The sequence below is a fragment of the Leuciscus leuciscus genome (genome assembly GCF_965113295.1).
Source record: "Leuciscus leuciscus genome assembly, chromosome: 22".
NCBI classification, from domain to species: Eukaryota; Metazoa; Chordata; class Actinopteri; order Cypriniformes; family Leuciscidae; genus Leuciscus; species Leuciscus leuciscus.
The window spans coordinates 13,610,581-13,625,645 of record NC_138746.1 but is presented as its reverse complement, the minus strand read 5'-3'; the positions used below and the strand labels follow the sequence as shown (position 1 = coordinate 13,625,645).

The following is a 15,065-nucleotide window of genomic DNA, read 5'->3' as shown; positions in this document are numbered from 1 at the left end:
TATGTCTTACGGTTATATCATTCTCTGTAAATGTTAGCAAGTTATGCGCTGAGGAAAACAGGTCTCAAATGCATTAAGCAGCACACGCATCAGACAAGAGGTGTATAAAAAAGATCAGCATGTTCAAGTAGTCACGTGACTATAGAAAAACATTCTGTGAATCAGGTCTGACAGCATATTAACCACTGCACAAAAACTCTGCTAAATCCTTCAAATAACAGCCTCTTTGCAAAGCCTGATGATATGAGAGGTTCACTTTAACAATCGGTAATGAAATGTGCAGCTCAAAATGGAGTGAAATGTTCTTACAACCATTATTAGTCCGTACAATTGCATTATTCCAGTGATGTAAATTATGAGTTTCAACAGCCATTACTCCAGTCTTAAGTGACATATGATTCTTCAGAATCATTCTAATATGCTGATTTGGTGCTCAAGATTTTTTTTTCTTATTATCAATGTTGAACAGTTGTGCTGCTTAATGTTTTTGTGAAAACTGTGATCTTTTTTCTGGATTCTTTGATAACAAGAAAGTTCAACAGAAGAGCATTTATTTAAAACAGAAATATTGTGTAACACTATAAATGTCCTTGCTCAATTTAATGCATCCTTCCTAATTTATTATGATTTAATTTTTTTTGTGTGTCGTGACAGCAAACTTTTGAATGGTAGTGTCTATATGTGCCTTTAACTCTCTACATCTTGTTCCATTTCTGTGTGACTACATTTCCCAGCATCCTCTTCAACACAAAGCCATCTGAACTAATTTGCTTCAGCAGTCACTTTTTCTTTGTACTAATTGCATTCACTTAAACAGTGATTACCTGACCTTCATAAGAGCACTAATGCCTCCTCCAGTTAATATCAGCCTCCTTTTCCCTCTCTTATTTCCTCCCCGACACACATACACGCGTGTGCACACACACACACACACACACACACACACACACACACATTAGGCTGCTGTATCTGAGTATGTGCCTCAGGGCTTCTCCGGCAGAGTGAAAGAGAAAAGCTTTGGCCATCACAGCTGTTCCCAATGCTTTAGTCCCCATTGCTCAGCAACAGAGAACAAAACAAAAGCACATCCCTCCCCTCCAACCCTTTCCATCTCCTCCCATCCTCTCCAGCACCACTGCCACATTGCAAACCGTTCGCTCTGCCCCTGCTCACACACACACACACACACACACACACACACACACACACACACACACACACACACACACACACACACACACACACACACACACACACACACACACACACACACACACACACACACACACACACACACACACACCCCTTCTGTCCTCATACCCTCACCCCTCCCACCATCCTCACACACAAACACCAAGTCCTTTGTCCACATTCACTTGGCAAAATATATATATATTCTGCACTAACAGTGATTAGTAGTCTAGCCAGAACAGTAGTAGGAACAGCAAACAACTCATGTTCTGCTGAAGCAAACCATTAACTAAACAAATCAAAGTGAATCTCCAGTCAAACTTTTTTTGTCGCTGCACTGTTTCACTTACTGAATAACTTAGTAAGGTAAACACATTGTCACAGGTCTAATCTGTCAACATAAGTTTAGGAAAGACAGACTGAATATATGAGGCTAAAAGAAAATATGCAATTTTATATGGACTATGTCTCAACAATGGCTGCAAAAATCCCATATATTCAGCAAAAGCGTAGGCCCAGGCTAAATGTAAATACGAAGAGCATTACTTTAACTGACATGGTAAATCTAACATTGGCATGAAACACTGAAGGCATTTTTAAGGTTTTTTGCCCTCCCTGGCAGATATATTGCTAGTCACACAGGGAGGACGAGCCACAAAAAAGTGGTCCAAAATCGGCCAATATTAGTTTAATAAATGTCTGATAACTGATAAGACACTAATATATTGTGCATCCATGGTAGGGTTGTGTTTTATTGACAAAAATGATATCTCGATATTGAAATATTAAATTACTATTTTAAAAAAAGAAAAGGAAATGATAGTTTAAAAAATAAACTAAAACCACCAGTAAGTTTCACAGATTCATTCAGGAATGAAGCAAATGGCTATCTTTGAGAATGAGTCATTGAATCATTGACTTACCCGATTACACCTGTTCAAAAACGTGGATTCATTCAGTAAAGAAACACTGCTGTATTGCTCGGAGACACCATTTTTGTTGGTGAAACAGATGACAATATTGTGTCTAAAATGTAAGTCAATTCATATCAATTTGTTTATTGCACTGTTGTCAATATCACATTTGCAATCATGCTAATATTCAGGTAAATAAAACAGAACTCTTACTTGTGTGATATTGTCATATCATGATACACATAAAAAAACAAAAACTCATACAGGGTCATTTTTGCCCCCATATCTTAAATGATTGCGATATTATCATAGACAATGCATCTTATACTCCCCTAATCCATAGTGAAAATGCTATAAAACTTTTGGCTTATTTTCTTATTATTATCCCAGATTAGAATGAATTTAGAATGACCAGAACATGACCTTTGACTGTTAAACCCCACTCGAGTTTAGTAAAAAAAACAGACTGTCAGAGGGAGGTTGGTGGTGTCTCTGTCTGTATGTTGTACTCAGGCAGGACAGAAAGTAGCTATCTATCTCTTACTTCCAAACTTTATTTATGTTGGCTACCATGATGAGGATTAAACAGAAATACAATATGTGTCTCCTATCAGAGCTTTAAGGTACTCAGTTTCCTTGTAGCCAGCTGACAATACCAGTCAAACACCAGGTCACAACGCTGACAACCCACCCAATCAGAAGGGCGGGAACCTCATATGGCACACGGTGCCCACAGCCTTTTCTCACACTCAGCCATGATTTTGACCCTGACACGCTACGTGAACGAGTCGGATTAGATATCGAGCATCTGTTTGATGAAGCAGTGAAGGCGTCTGCCTGGCCTGCCTCTGAGACAGCTGCTGTGCTATTAGAGCTAGATGCTCCGATGGTTCACACCTCAACATTGAACACATGATGATAATAAAAAAAAAGTTTCTCTAAGGTTTCTCTCCATAACCTTCATCTATATCAGTAGTCTTCAACCTTTTCAGGCCAAGGGACTCCAGCTGGATCAGGCACCCCTGCTACATACTGTATAAAACTGAGTGTTGCATGTTAAGCCTGATCTATAATATATGAAAAATGCAACAGTGTATTTACATTGTTATGCTTACATAGCAAAGACATTGCACATTACATTTTAATAAATAAATAAAAGTTTTTATGTGGGTGTGACAATGAAACAGTTTAAGGTTGAATAAAATGTACTCTTTAATTAAAATGTTATTTCCTTTTAAATTAACTCCATTGCAATTAATATTTTACAATAAACAATGTTCTTTTTACAGTAAAAGATTGAGGGGGGAAAAGTGTCTTACATTGACACGAAATTTTGAAGACCCTGTTGAAGACCCTTGATCTATACATTTTTACTCTTTTCTTAATCATAGAGTTGCAGTATCAGTGCTTTCAAATTAAGAAAACAGGCCATCATGCCATCAAGAAGTTTTGAAAGACCACTGCTTACAAGAGTGAACTTGCTTCAGCACATCAGTTTCATTGTTTCTGTGCAACTTACTGTCCTGAGAGGCCTTTTTGTACAAGATAGTTATTTTACAGCATTTGGCGGTGGAAGAAGAGAAGTTGGCTCAATGCGGTGTGATAATAGACAGTTTTATAATAAGAGTCGACTTTGCTCCACTCCACAGACATAATGAGGAGGTTGGACGAGAGGGCCAGGCATGTGAGAATGCGCCCTTTATTCCAGCAGCTCAGAGCCTCACTAAAGCCTCTGTTGTGCGGGCCTGGCATACATTTATGACACAGGGCACCAAACCAGCGGCGGTTCTGCGTCTTTGACTACAACATGGGGCTCAGATGTTAACACATGGTGCACACAGTGCAATGAGCCCACAGCAGTTAATCAGCTGATAATTATCTCGTTGGTGTAAACACAATCACGACCACAGGCACCAGAGTGATTGTGGAATGACAAGAGGTTTATTATTTAAGTATTCTGATAAGGTACCAAGTGTGCAAAGTAATGACACCTTTTGTAAACATGGTATAAATCGTAACTAAACTTGCACATCAAGACATATCTGGTATTGGTGGCAGAAAATAAGCTGTGCTTTGTATAGTTGTTGAGGCAGGGTTTTGATCTCTCTTACTGTATTCAGTGTCAGTATTATTCAATAATATCAACAATTCACAGCACAATGAGACTGTAGGGAAGAGACCATTTGAAAAGCTACAACAACGCTATGCCTCTGACATACAAAGAGATCAGACAGCATGCAAGAGTTTAATGTAGGCTACTTGTTTCTTTGCATAAGGAAATGAATGAAAGCTAATAGATCAATAGACACATTACAGTAAGAATGGTTTCAAAAGTGGTAATCTTTGGCAAGACAAATTTTGAACTAAATCCATTCTGGAGGATACTGCCACCTTCAATTGTAATATATGTCTTTAAATGAAAATTCTGTCATCATTCACATATAAGAAGAATGTATTGCCTGTTATTTTGATTGCAATTAAAGGTACTGACATTTTCAAGTATATAAAAAAGATTTTTTTAAATGTTTTTAAAGAATTGTTTTTGCTCACCAAGACTGCATTTATTTTATGAAAAATATATATATAAAATATATATATATATATTGTGAAATACTACAATTTAGAATAATGGTTTTCTTTTTTAATATATTTTAAAATGAAATATATTCCTGTTGACAAAGCTGAATTCTCAGCATCATTACTCCAGTCTTCAGTGTCACATGATCCTTCAGAAATCATTAGAATATGCTGATTTGGTGCACCCAAGAAATATATCATTATTATCAATGGTGAAAACAGCGTAACCGTGATTCATTTTTTTCAGGATTCTTTGATGGAACAGAAGTAAAAAATATATATATTTTAAAACAGCATTTATTTGAAATAGAAATATTTCACATTTGATCAATATAATGCATCATTGCTGAATAAAAGGTTCAAATTCTTTAAAAAAGTCTTACTGACCCCAAACTTTTGAATGGTCATGTACAACTCTTGAGTCATTATTCAATGAAAATCTAACTCTCCTTGGCGCATTCGTGAGGAAAAATAGCACAAATTGATTATTGAAGTATGAATGTATGTGAATTTGTTCACAAATCGCAATAATTTCTCTTAAAATCCAGTTTTTCCTCAGCCTTTCTCAGTTTTTCTGTTACTTCGAAGAGCTGGAATATGGCACACAAATCATATAGACCACTTTAATGACACCTTTATTGTGCTTTTTCATCCTTTTAAACATTTAAAGCAACATCTGCAGTTCATTGTAATTGTATAGATAGCACAACCAGCAAATTTCTAATTTTTGTGTTCAAAGGAACAAATAAAGAATGACATGAGGGTGAGTAAATGATGACAGAATGTTCATTTCAGGGTGAACTGTCCCTGTAAGACATTTTCACTGCAGGTCAGAGATCTTGTGTGTCCGGCAGAAGATGTGTGCTTCAGTGCTTAGTCATCAGAATTCCCCTGCCTTCTGCAACACACACACACACACACACACACACACACACACACACACACACACACACACACACACACACACACACACACACACACACACACACACACACACACACACACACACACACACACACACACACACACACACACACACACACACACACACACACACACACACACACACACACACACAAGCGTATCAAAGCAAACCTCAGGGAGAAAAAAAAAACATGCCTGAAAACGTACTACACCACAATATTATTCAATTATCAAATATTACTGATTACATCTATATATTTAAAAGAAAAATGTTGACAGAACAACTATCATGACACATTATAAATGACCTTATAATTTGTTACATATAACTTTTCTCTGCACTCAAAGAGCTTTACATGGAAGCGGGAATCTCCTGAACCACAACCAATGTGCAGCAACCACCTGGATGATGCGATGGCAGCCATATTGCACCAGGACACCAGCTTATTGGTGGAGAGGAGACAGAGTGATGAAGCCAATCAGTATATGGGGATGATTAGGAGGCCATGATGATGGACAGAGGCCAATGGGCAAATTTGGCCAGGATGCCCTATTCTTTTTTTCAAAGGACATCCTGGGATTTTTTTTAATGACCACAGAGAGTCAGGACCTCGGTTTAACATCTCATCCAAAGGACGGTGCTTTTTGACAGTATAGCGTCCCCATCACTATATGGGGCCGGGCGTTAGAAACCACACAAGACCACAAGGTGAGCGCCCCCTGCTGGCCTCACTAACACCTCTTCCAGCAGCTACCGAGTTCCCCCAGGAGGTTTCCCATCCAGATACTAACCAGGCTCAACCCTGCTTAGCTTCAGTGGGCAACAAGTCTTGGGCCACATGGTGATATGGCTGCTGGCCTTATATGTTGATTCCAAGCCTTTATTTTTTAAACCACTGACAAATGCGAAAACATATGAAACCATTCACACACTAACTCCTCCCTATCCAAATTAAAGAGGTGTTTACAGACAATGTATTCAATCAGAATTGATCATGGATATGCCATTTTTTCACCCCCAACATTCAAACATCTTTTTAAAAAATACATATTTTATACAAGAGCAGACATTTTTTTCTCATGCACAACTTATGCATGCTGCACAAATGTTTCTCATGCTAGAGGGAGGAAGAAAGGCTGCATTGAAAATACGCCAGATAGACAGACAAAGAAACAGAGAGCAAGAGAGACTGAGATTCTATATCAGGGGTTTTCCTGCATTGTTTTGGAATAATATCTGAAATAATCTGTGCTTTTGTGTGGGAATCACTAAATGCGTTTCCTAACTAAACCACAGAGTGTATGACTGAATAATGCAAAGCTTACTTGTTAAGAATACTTTGTGAACCGCTGTACAATGTACAGACCTGAGTGACCCATTTGAACTCTACCGATAATTTTATACTTTAAAACACTATGGAAGAAATCAAACATTTCAACTGAACATTCTGAACTATAATGACGAAAGAGTAAGAACTATGCTGTAGTAACATCTTTGGTAACTGTGTCTAAATTCATATTAAATAATCAGTCATGGGAAATGAGGAAGACTTCTTTATTTTTATGATAATGCCAGTTATAGATTAAGTTTGTAGTTTAGATAATCAGGAGGATGAATATAAATAAGGTAGAAATCAGTGTCAAATTTAGTGTCAAATTCATAAGGTTCCAGATGCTTAGATCAATAAAAAAATTATTATGTTAAATATTAATCAACTGCAATTATTAACAGTATCAACTAACAACCCAGTACATAAACTACCTACCAGACACAGAAAATTCACAGAAACATTCAATATTTCCATGTCAGGCTGGATGGACATACAGCTATGTTCATCATTAAATCCACAAATATAAAGTGAAGAATGAACTTAGTATTGGAGAGCATGTGAAGCTTTCATGCACTGTCATGGTGTGTGCAGACGCTTAGCATGCCTTATTGAGCCATGGAGAATGCCCTCTGAGCTATGCTTTTCCAAGGCCCCTCTCCGGCTTGTTCTCTCAGCCCTCCTCCTTCTTTAAAGGTGGGTGTATGAAATATTAATGCTGCAGTACAACTGGCTGTAGGAGAGCGGCCTCTCTCTTAATGTGTGTGCGTGCGTGTGTGTGTTAGAGAGACAGCCGGCTAACTCTGGCATTGCTGCTGTTCCAGAGACACCCGATCTCTACAAGCCCAACCGGCTGGGGCCTTCGCTGCTACTGCTGATCATTTGAGAGTAAATACTCGAGAACTGACTCAATATCAGCACTTTATTATAATGGCATTTAGATAACCGAACACCAAGTATAAGCAGATCTCAAATGCTACTTGTAGGTGTCAGGATATGCATATTCTTTCAAATGTCTAAAAGTCTAAATGACTGGATCTTTCTTGACTTCATCAAAAATAATTGATGAAATATGCTTATGAATGAACACTGGAATTAGAGCAACTTGTATCAGCAGTCTAACTTTGAAGATGAGAGAATCAACCAAATTTCTCAAATAGGGTGACCAGACGTACTGAAAAATTCGGGACAGTCACGAAATCTAAGCTGTTGTCCCAAATCCGGCCCTAATTGTCCCGAAAATATTTGTCTTGAGTAGTTATTGTCTGATAAAACATCAAAAACTGTCCGGGAAGATTGAGTCGTCCTGCAGCCAGCCCCCGCCGGCTTCTCATTGGCTGAAGCATCTTTTCTTGTTTCCTTTTTTGAAGTTCTACAAAGATACCGTAGGCGCGAATTTAGATATGCATTGATAAGCAAATTTTCATTAATTCGTTTCGTTGACATGGCTGGTGTACCGGAACCTCAACACGCCGCTAAAAAGCAAAAACGTCTCTACAGGTGAAATGCAGGGGGAAACGTCAGATTATGCAATTTTGACAGCTAAATTCTTGTTGTGTCGTCAACAGTAACCTTGCAGGCTACCTTTCCTCTATTGCATAATTCCACCTAGTCTCTCTTTTGTTTTTGGATAATCTGTCCCTGAAAAATTAACACAAAATACACATGAAAAACACCTGGACTAACCATTACTATTGTAAAAGGGAACTGCATGATAACAAACAAATCTGGTGATGATCAAACTATATTGACAACATATACTGTATAACACAGCAATACAATACAACAAGATGCAGGCCACAGGTCATAAAGTTCTTAAGGGGAATTTTGACATCTCTCTAGAGGTTTAGCATTCAAAATCCCCAGGTCGTCAGTGTGCCTGACGCTTCAGAGTTCAATACAGTGAATGTGCTTCCTGCACATTATAATGAAAAGCAGGTCACTGCCCCAGGCACTGGCAGTTCATTTACACAGAATTCAATGCAAATGCATTTGAGCAATTCAGTAACACTGGACTCATAATTTATAGCACATTAAAACATTAAAGACTGGCAGAAAATGTTCTTTAACCATGTTATGGATTTAAGTCTTCCATGGGAAGCTTATTCAGGCTTGGCCTAAGCACACGTTAAAGGAATACAAAACAGACAGTGGAATTACAGTCAAGAAGAGTGCTTAATGAAACTATAAGCTCTACTTGCTCCTAACTGGCGAACGTTATCTCCATGAATAGGCTCTGTTACACAGGATACTGCCTTTATCCATGCAAGCTACACGCTGCAGCTAAATACAGTTGTAACCTCTCTTCTGTTTGCTTAATCCCGCTCTGAAAACACAGAGTTTGGTTACTTATGAGTGTGACTGACAACAGTATTCTGCAACCAAATTAACTTCTGAGTGGCAGTCAAAGGAGAAAGATGCTTTTGCATCCGTTTTAAATTTAAAAACAATTCACTATCCACTGCTATTGTATAAGAAAATGTCAAAATGTATTTTTTGTGTTCTACAGAAAAAGTCATGTGCATTTGTAACGGCATGAGGCTGAGTAAATAACTACATAATAGTCATTTTCGGTGAACTCTCTCTTTAAAATCAAATATTGCGTAAAAAAAGGTTCGACAACATAAAAAAAAAATAAAAAAAAACAAGTGCTGGAAAGCATATCAATTTGTCAAAAATGACCTCTAATGAGGTGATGAGTATGAACTCTCAGCTCTCTGACCCACAAAGCACTGTACAAGCACACACCCTAATCTGGATTATCAACTAAATTAGATGTGTCTCTAATCCGCAATTGCCAAACTCTTGCCTTAACCACTTGATTCCAGCCCGGCAGGACACAAAAACCAGTACGTCTTCCATAACTATACTGATCTTATTGTGAAAGAATCATGTTTTTTTTTTTTTTCTTGTAATCTTTAATCAAAATCGACAGACTTCTCTCTGGTGAACTATGCAAGACCTCTCCAATCACGGGGCTCGTTTGAGATAAGCAAAATCTGCACAGAACCAATCACCGGTGATCACCGCGAGATGAATACTGGTTAGATAGGTGGTCCGACATGCTCTAATGTCATGCTTGCTGAAAAAACTCTTGCGAAAGGAAGGCAGTAGTGCAGGATTGTGCAGTCGGAACGGTTGCCCTCCACGAACTGCACTGATCAAAAGCTCGATGGGAAACGACTTGCTAACGACACTTTCTGCTCAGTGGTTTAAACAACCATGGTGTATTGTTCCATTTCTAAAATGTTTCATTTTAAAACTCTGATATCATGTTTTTATGTATAAAAAATGTGTGAATATTCCCAAACTCTCAAGTCATGATTGTTGTCATATTTCTAAAATAAATCTAAAATACATGTCTATATTGAAGTAAAAATGGATGGAAAACACATCTTTCAGAAGGAATTAAATAACAAGAACGGTAACACTTTATTTTACTTGTTACACATGTTACATAGTTACTGTGATAATGACTACAAATTATACATCATTACATGTAATTAACCCTAAACCACAAGTATTATGGGTGTCTTGTTCATCATTTACTTTCATATAAAAACAAGAGAACTTAAATTACATCAAATTTATTAGCAACCCAGCACATGAGCGTGAATCACGAGATATCCGCCTTAGTCGCGTAGGTGTCTGATGCACAACATAGAGAGAAGTGTCTGACTTGTCTGCACTTATTTCACTCCTCCCCTCAATACACCCGCCTACTCTCATCTGAATTCCAGGCGAGGCCATCTCAAACAAGCCTATTTAGTCCAGTGGTTCCCAACCCTGGTCCTGGAGTACCCCTAACTCTGCAAATTTTGTATGTCTCCCTAATCAAACAAACCTGATTCAACTCATTAGCTCGTAAGTAGATGAGCTACTTCAAAATCTGAAGGGTACTCCCCAATTAGAAGTCTGCATCCTAGTGAGAGTGGAGTTTGATGACGAGATATTATGCAGCCTTACTAGGATGCAGCCTTCAAATTGAGAAGCACCTCACAATGGTTACTTGTGTCAGATTAGAGACATCCAAAATGTGAACTTATTGGGGTTCTCCAGAACCAGGGTTGGAAACCACTGATTTAGTCAGCTTAAACCCCGCTCACATCTCAAAGTACAATCAACAATCAGTGAATTGATGTCCCGTCATAAGAAAGATCTGTCTTTACTTTTGTTTCATCACAACTTTAAAAGAACATTCATTCAATCATTTTCTAGCTGCAAATGATAGAGGTGTGTTTTGACCAAGCCAAATTTTCCTTTGAATTCTTGCGATCTGGTGTTTCACATAAGGGTGAAAAAGTTCCCACCACAGATTTTCACAGATGTTCAATCTGATCCCTTGAATTTGCCACATTGACCAACAGAAAAATGCTTGATTTAAAAATGACTCCTGTGTGAGCTGTGCTTCATGAATTGCTACAATACTGACAATGGACATTATTTTTTTTCCCTAATGTGACTGCACTTTAAGTTGTGCATTTTTAAGGTAACTGAAAAGTTGTTTGAAAACACTGTTAAATTGCACATATAATGTAAAGTAACATAGCCTACTTTAATGCATACTTTTAGTACCTCCCTTTCCTTTGACCTTCTTTGTGTGTTCAAGGCTCAAGCCTTTCTTAAGGGGTCATAATTGACTATTGACATAATTGACTGTCTATTATTATAATCGCAGTAATCATTCCATAAAAATTATTTTAGCTTTGGAAGTTGCAACAGACTGCATCAGCAGCTTGCACTGTTCATTTCTATTTTTAGCCCTTTATTTATTAGAGCCACTGGTACGTGGTAACCAAATAGAAAATAGAGAAAACTCTTTAATCTTTAGTTAATACAAATCTAGCAGGAATATTGTACAAAACATCAAGTACTGTACGTTATATGACCGAACAATGCAGCAGCATGTCTCAACGGCTTCAGAAAACAGTTATATAATAACACCAAACCAAAACAAAAATGCATAGCTTACTCGGGTCGATTACAGAAAACTATCATAAGAATATCGTGTGGCTTCCTCGTTTAAGACATTAACTATTTTGCATCCAGAGAATGGGCTTCTATAGCTGGCAACTTGTGTTTACATATATGCCAAGTTTGTAGACTTAGGCTATAGCCTACTGTATGCAAACAGGTCACTGCTGTTGGGGTCAGTAGGCTACATGCAAGTCAAGCACGCTTGCAAGAACGACCCAAATCAAAAATGACCACTCAAAACACACGACTTTATGTTGATAATTCAGTAGGAACGTCAACTCACCCTTCTGAAGGACTTGTACGATCCGGTTAAATGAGTGTAAATTACTGAGTGCTCAGCGGATTTATTCTCGAATGCGTTTACATTGTATCAGTGCTTTCTGCATGCATCACTAGTCGACATGAATTCACATGGCACTTTTTAAGCGTCCCGTGCCTCATCAGCCTGAGAAAAAAAGTAAACAGTTGCACATACGAGAGTCAGACTTCACAATGCCCTCAAAAGTAGTAGTAGGCAGGTTGCCTTTCGATGACTCTGTCTGCGCGTGGTCGCAGTTGCAAGACATTGGATTTGAATGATAGGTTGTTCTGTAGGTCGAGGCGGAATCCCAGTTCGTATGTCCCACCCCCTCTGGTAGAATCAACCAATCAAAATGCAGAACAAGGCTGCTGTTCGACATGTTATTTAAAGAGCCTAACAGTCTAGTAATGTGGTATTTACAGCACGATGAAAAAGTGACGGCGCAAAATGTGAGCTCACAAATCAGTCTTAAACTCATGTCACACTGACAAATTATGAATGGGGAGCATATCTGAACTTTAACATGTAAAATATATGATACGTCGCTGCAATACCTACTGTAGGCTACTTGAAGCGTCAGTGGTCATTTCTAGCGTAGGCTACTTTAGATGGCCAGAGTTGAGTTCTTTAATGGCGCGTTTCCACTGAGCAGTACAGTACGGTACGGTACAGTACGGTACGGTTCGGGTCTGTTAACCATGATCTGGCTAGCGTTTCCACTGCCAACAGTACCCTTACTTGATGGGCGTGGTGTTTCGATCGACGTCATTTTCGCGCGAAGAAGAACATAGTAAACTACAATGGATGACATATACAGCAGATCTTGTTCTTGCTCCTCGACATGTTTGTCACAAGAAGACAAGCGCCGACATTAGGCTTTTCTCAATATTAAGTACGCAAAGTTTGTACTTGCCATGTGCGACTCCTACATGCAAATGGTACAGCGCGTTCTTAAAAGGTCACTCAGCTCGCTCTGCTACTCCGGTTATCTCTGTTACTCTGTATGTACATTTTAAGCAACAATAAAACGAAATATGTTATAAAACACTACTCTGCCTCTTTTCGTTTTCATTTAAATAAATTAAACATTATAGGGACACAAATGTGGTTCATGCACAACGCATATTGATTATTCACTGCACGTTATACGTTATTCTATTTAACGTTATAACAAAACGAAATTTAAAACACAACCCTAACGTTACCTCTTTTCGTTTAAATAATAAAACAAATTACACATATTACAGGCAATATATGCATTTGTACAAATGTTGCAATAAACATCAGTGATAATCTTGTAATAAGAAAATGACAAGAAACCATATTTCTTTTTGTAAAATTTCAGTTTTATCAATAATAGCCAATATAAAAGTTTAAGTAAAAGGTACAAGAAGCTATACAATAAGAAATAAAGCAAACAATTCAGTCAAATGTCCAAATGCTACGCTCTAATCTAACATTACAACAGTAAAGTTAAATACAAATAGCCTATAATATGAAACTAAACTTAGCCCTCGGCCAAAACGATTGACAGGGAACGAATTATATATTCACGAGACCAAAGATCGCCCGTTAGGTCTACACAAGACGAATTATATCTCATGTTTAACCACTACCGTCGGAGTCATCGGCGAACGTCAGAAGAACTTAGCCGAGGAAAGGCTCATCCAGCCGGGAAACATGAGCGCCGAGCGCCCGCTGATCGCATGGATCTCACAACCGGGGAAAAAAAAATCATCTTTATAAATAAACCACAGATTTGAGCTTTAAACAACTACATTCTCGCCTGAAAAACTCTTAAAATTACATTTCGTGACACAGTAACAGTAGTATTATATTAAACTGTATATTAAAAAATGGCGCTTCTTATGTTGTCATTCCCCTCGTAGCACGCGCAAGTGACGATTCTCTGTCAACCAATCAACGTCCTGCAGTGAGTCTAGCTCCACCTTTTAGTACCGTACCACTGTGCTAGGTACCCCAACGGAAGGGTACCCAAAAAGTGGTACGGTACGGTTCGGCTTTTTGGTACCATTCTCAACTTTTGGCAGTGGAAACGCAAATAAAAGGGTACCGACCCGTACCGTACCGTACTGTACCGCTCGGTGGAAACGCGCCATAAGTGGCGGAATTGAGAAAAGGCGACAGCGTGTTCTGGCAAGATGCCCACCAACAGCTTGGCTCAATCTTTTTTGTTACATGTTCAATCTCTGCTGCATAACAGGAAATGGAGTGTTCAAAAAAGCCTGCCACTGCGGAAAATGGGCATTAACTAAAATGAAGGGGGAAAAAGCAGGGAAAGTGGTGAAAAATGTGTTTTCTCTCACATGCTTGTTCTTCAGTGAATTCACCGGTAAAGGAAAATATGGAGTGTTTAGCTACTTCTAATGTTTGACTAAATGGGACAAAGAGCCAAGAAAGTCTACCTACACGTGTGTTTGTGTGTGTGTGTGTGTGTGTGTGCGTGCCACAGCTGATGGAGCGTGGTCTGATGGAATAAGTGCAAACAGTCATTAATCTTGGGAGTCTGACATTTGATTTCAGGTTTTCAGGGTAAAGCTTGCTGCCCTGACATGCTCATTATCTGTTAACCATAACCTCCCTATTAGATTGTAGGCCTCTTAAATTAAAAAAATAAAATAATATCACGTATAGTATAGGTAAGTGTAATGTTATAATTCTCATTGAGTTAAGTCACTTCATAAATCACCATTAACATGATTAACATTACTTTTATAAGAATAGAAAAGTGAAGAAGAACAAAACGTTTTTTTTTCCTGTGTATCATATAATATTACAAGATTCTTTGCAAATATTATAATAAGCAGCAATGATCAGTAGTGCCTGATGGTT

The 15,065-nt window shown here is 38.3% G+C and overlaps 1 protein-coding gene across 3 annotated transcripts in view; it reads right to left on the bottom strand.

Moving 5' to 3' along the window:
• The window catches only part of sertad2b (SERTA domain containing 2b), a 38,547-nt gene extending 26,038 nt beyond the window's left edge, over window positions 1–12,509 (bottom strand). Inside the window, exons 1-3 of one of the 3 annotated variants that reach the window (XR_014201504.1) lie at window positions 12,195–12,509; window positions 1,280–5,580; window positions 53–1,165 (exon numbers count right to left, since the gene is read on the bottom strand). The gene's annotated coding sequence lies outside the window, so the exon portion shown is untranslated. Of the gene's footprint in view, window positions 1–52; window positions 5,581–12,194 lie in introns of those variants that run through there. The other 2 variants (XR_014201503.1, XM_082153667.1) reach the window with 2 other exon arrangements.
• Window positions 12,510–15,065: the final 2,556 nt, after the last annotated feature.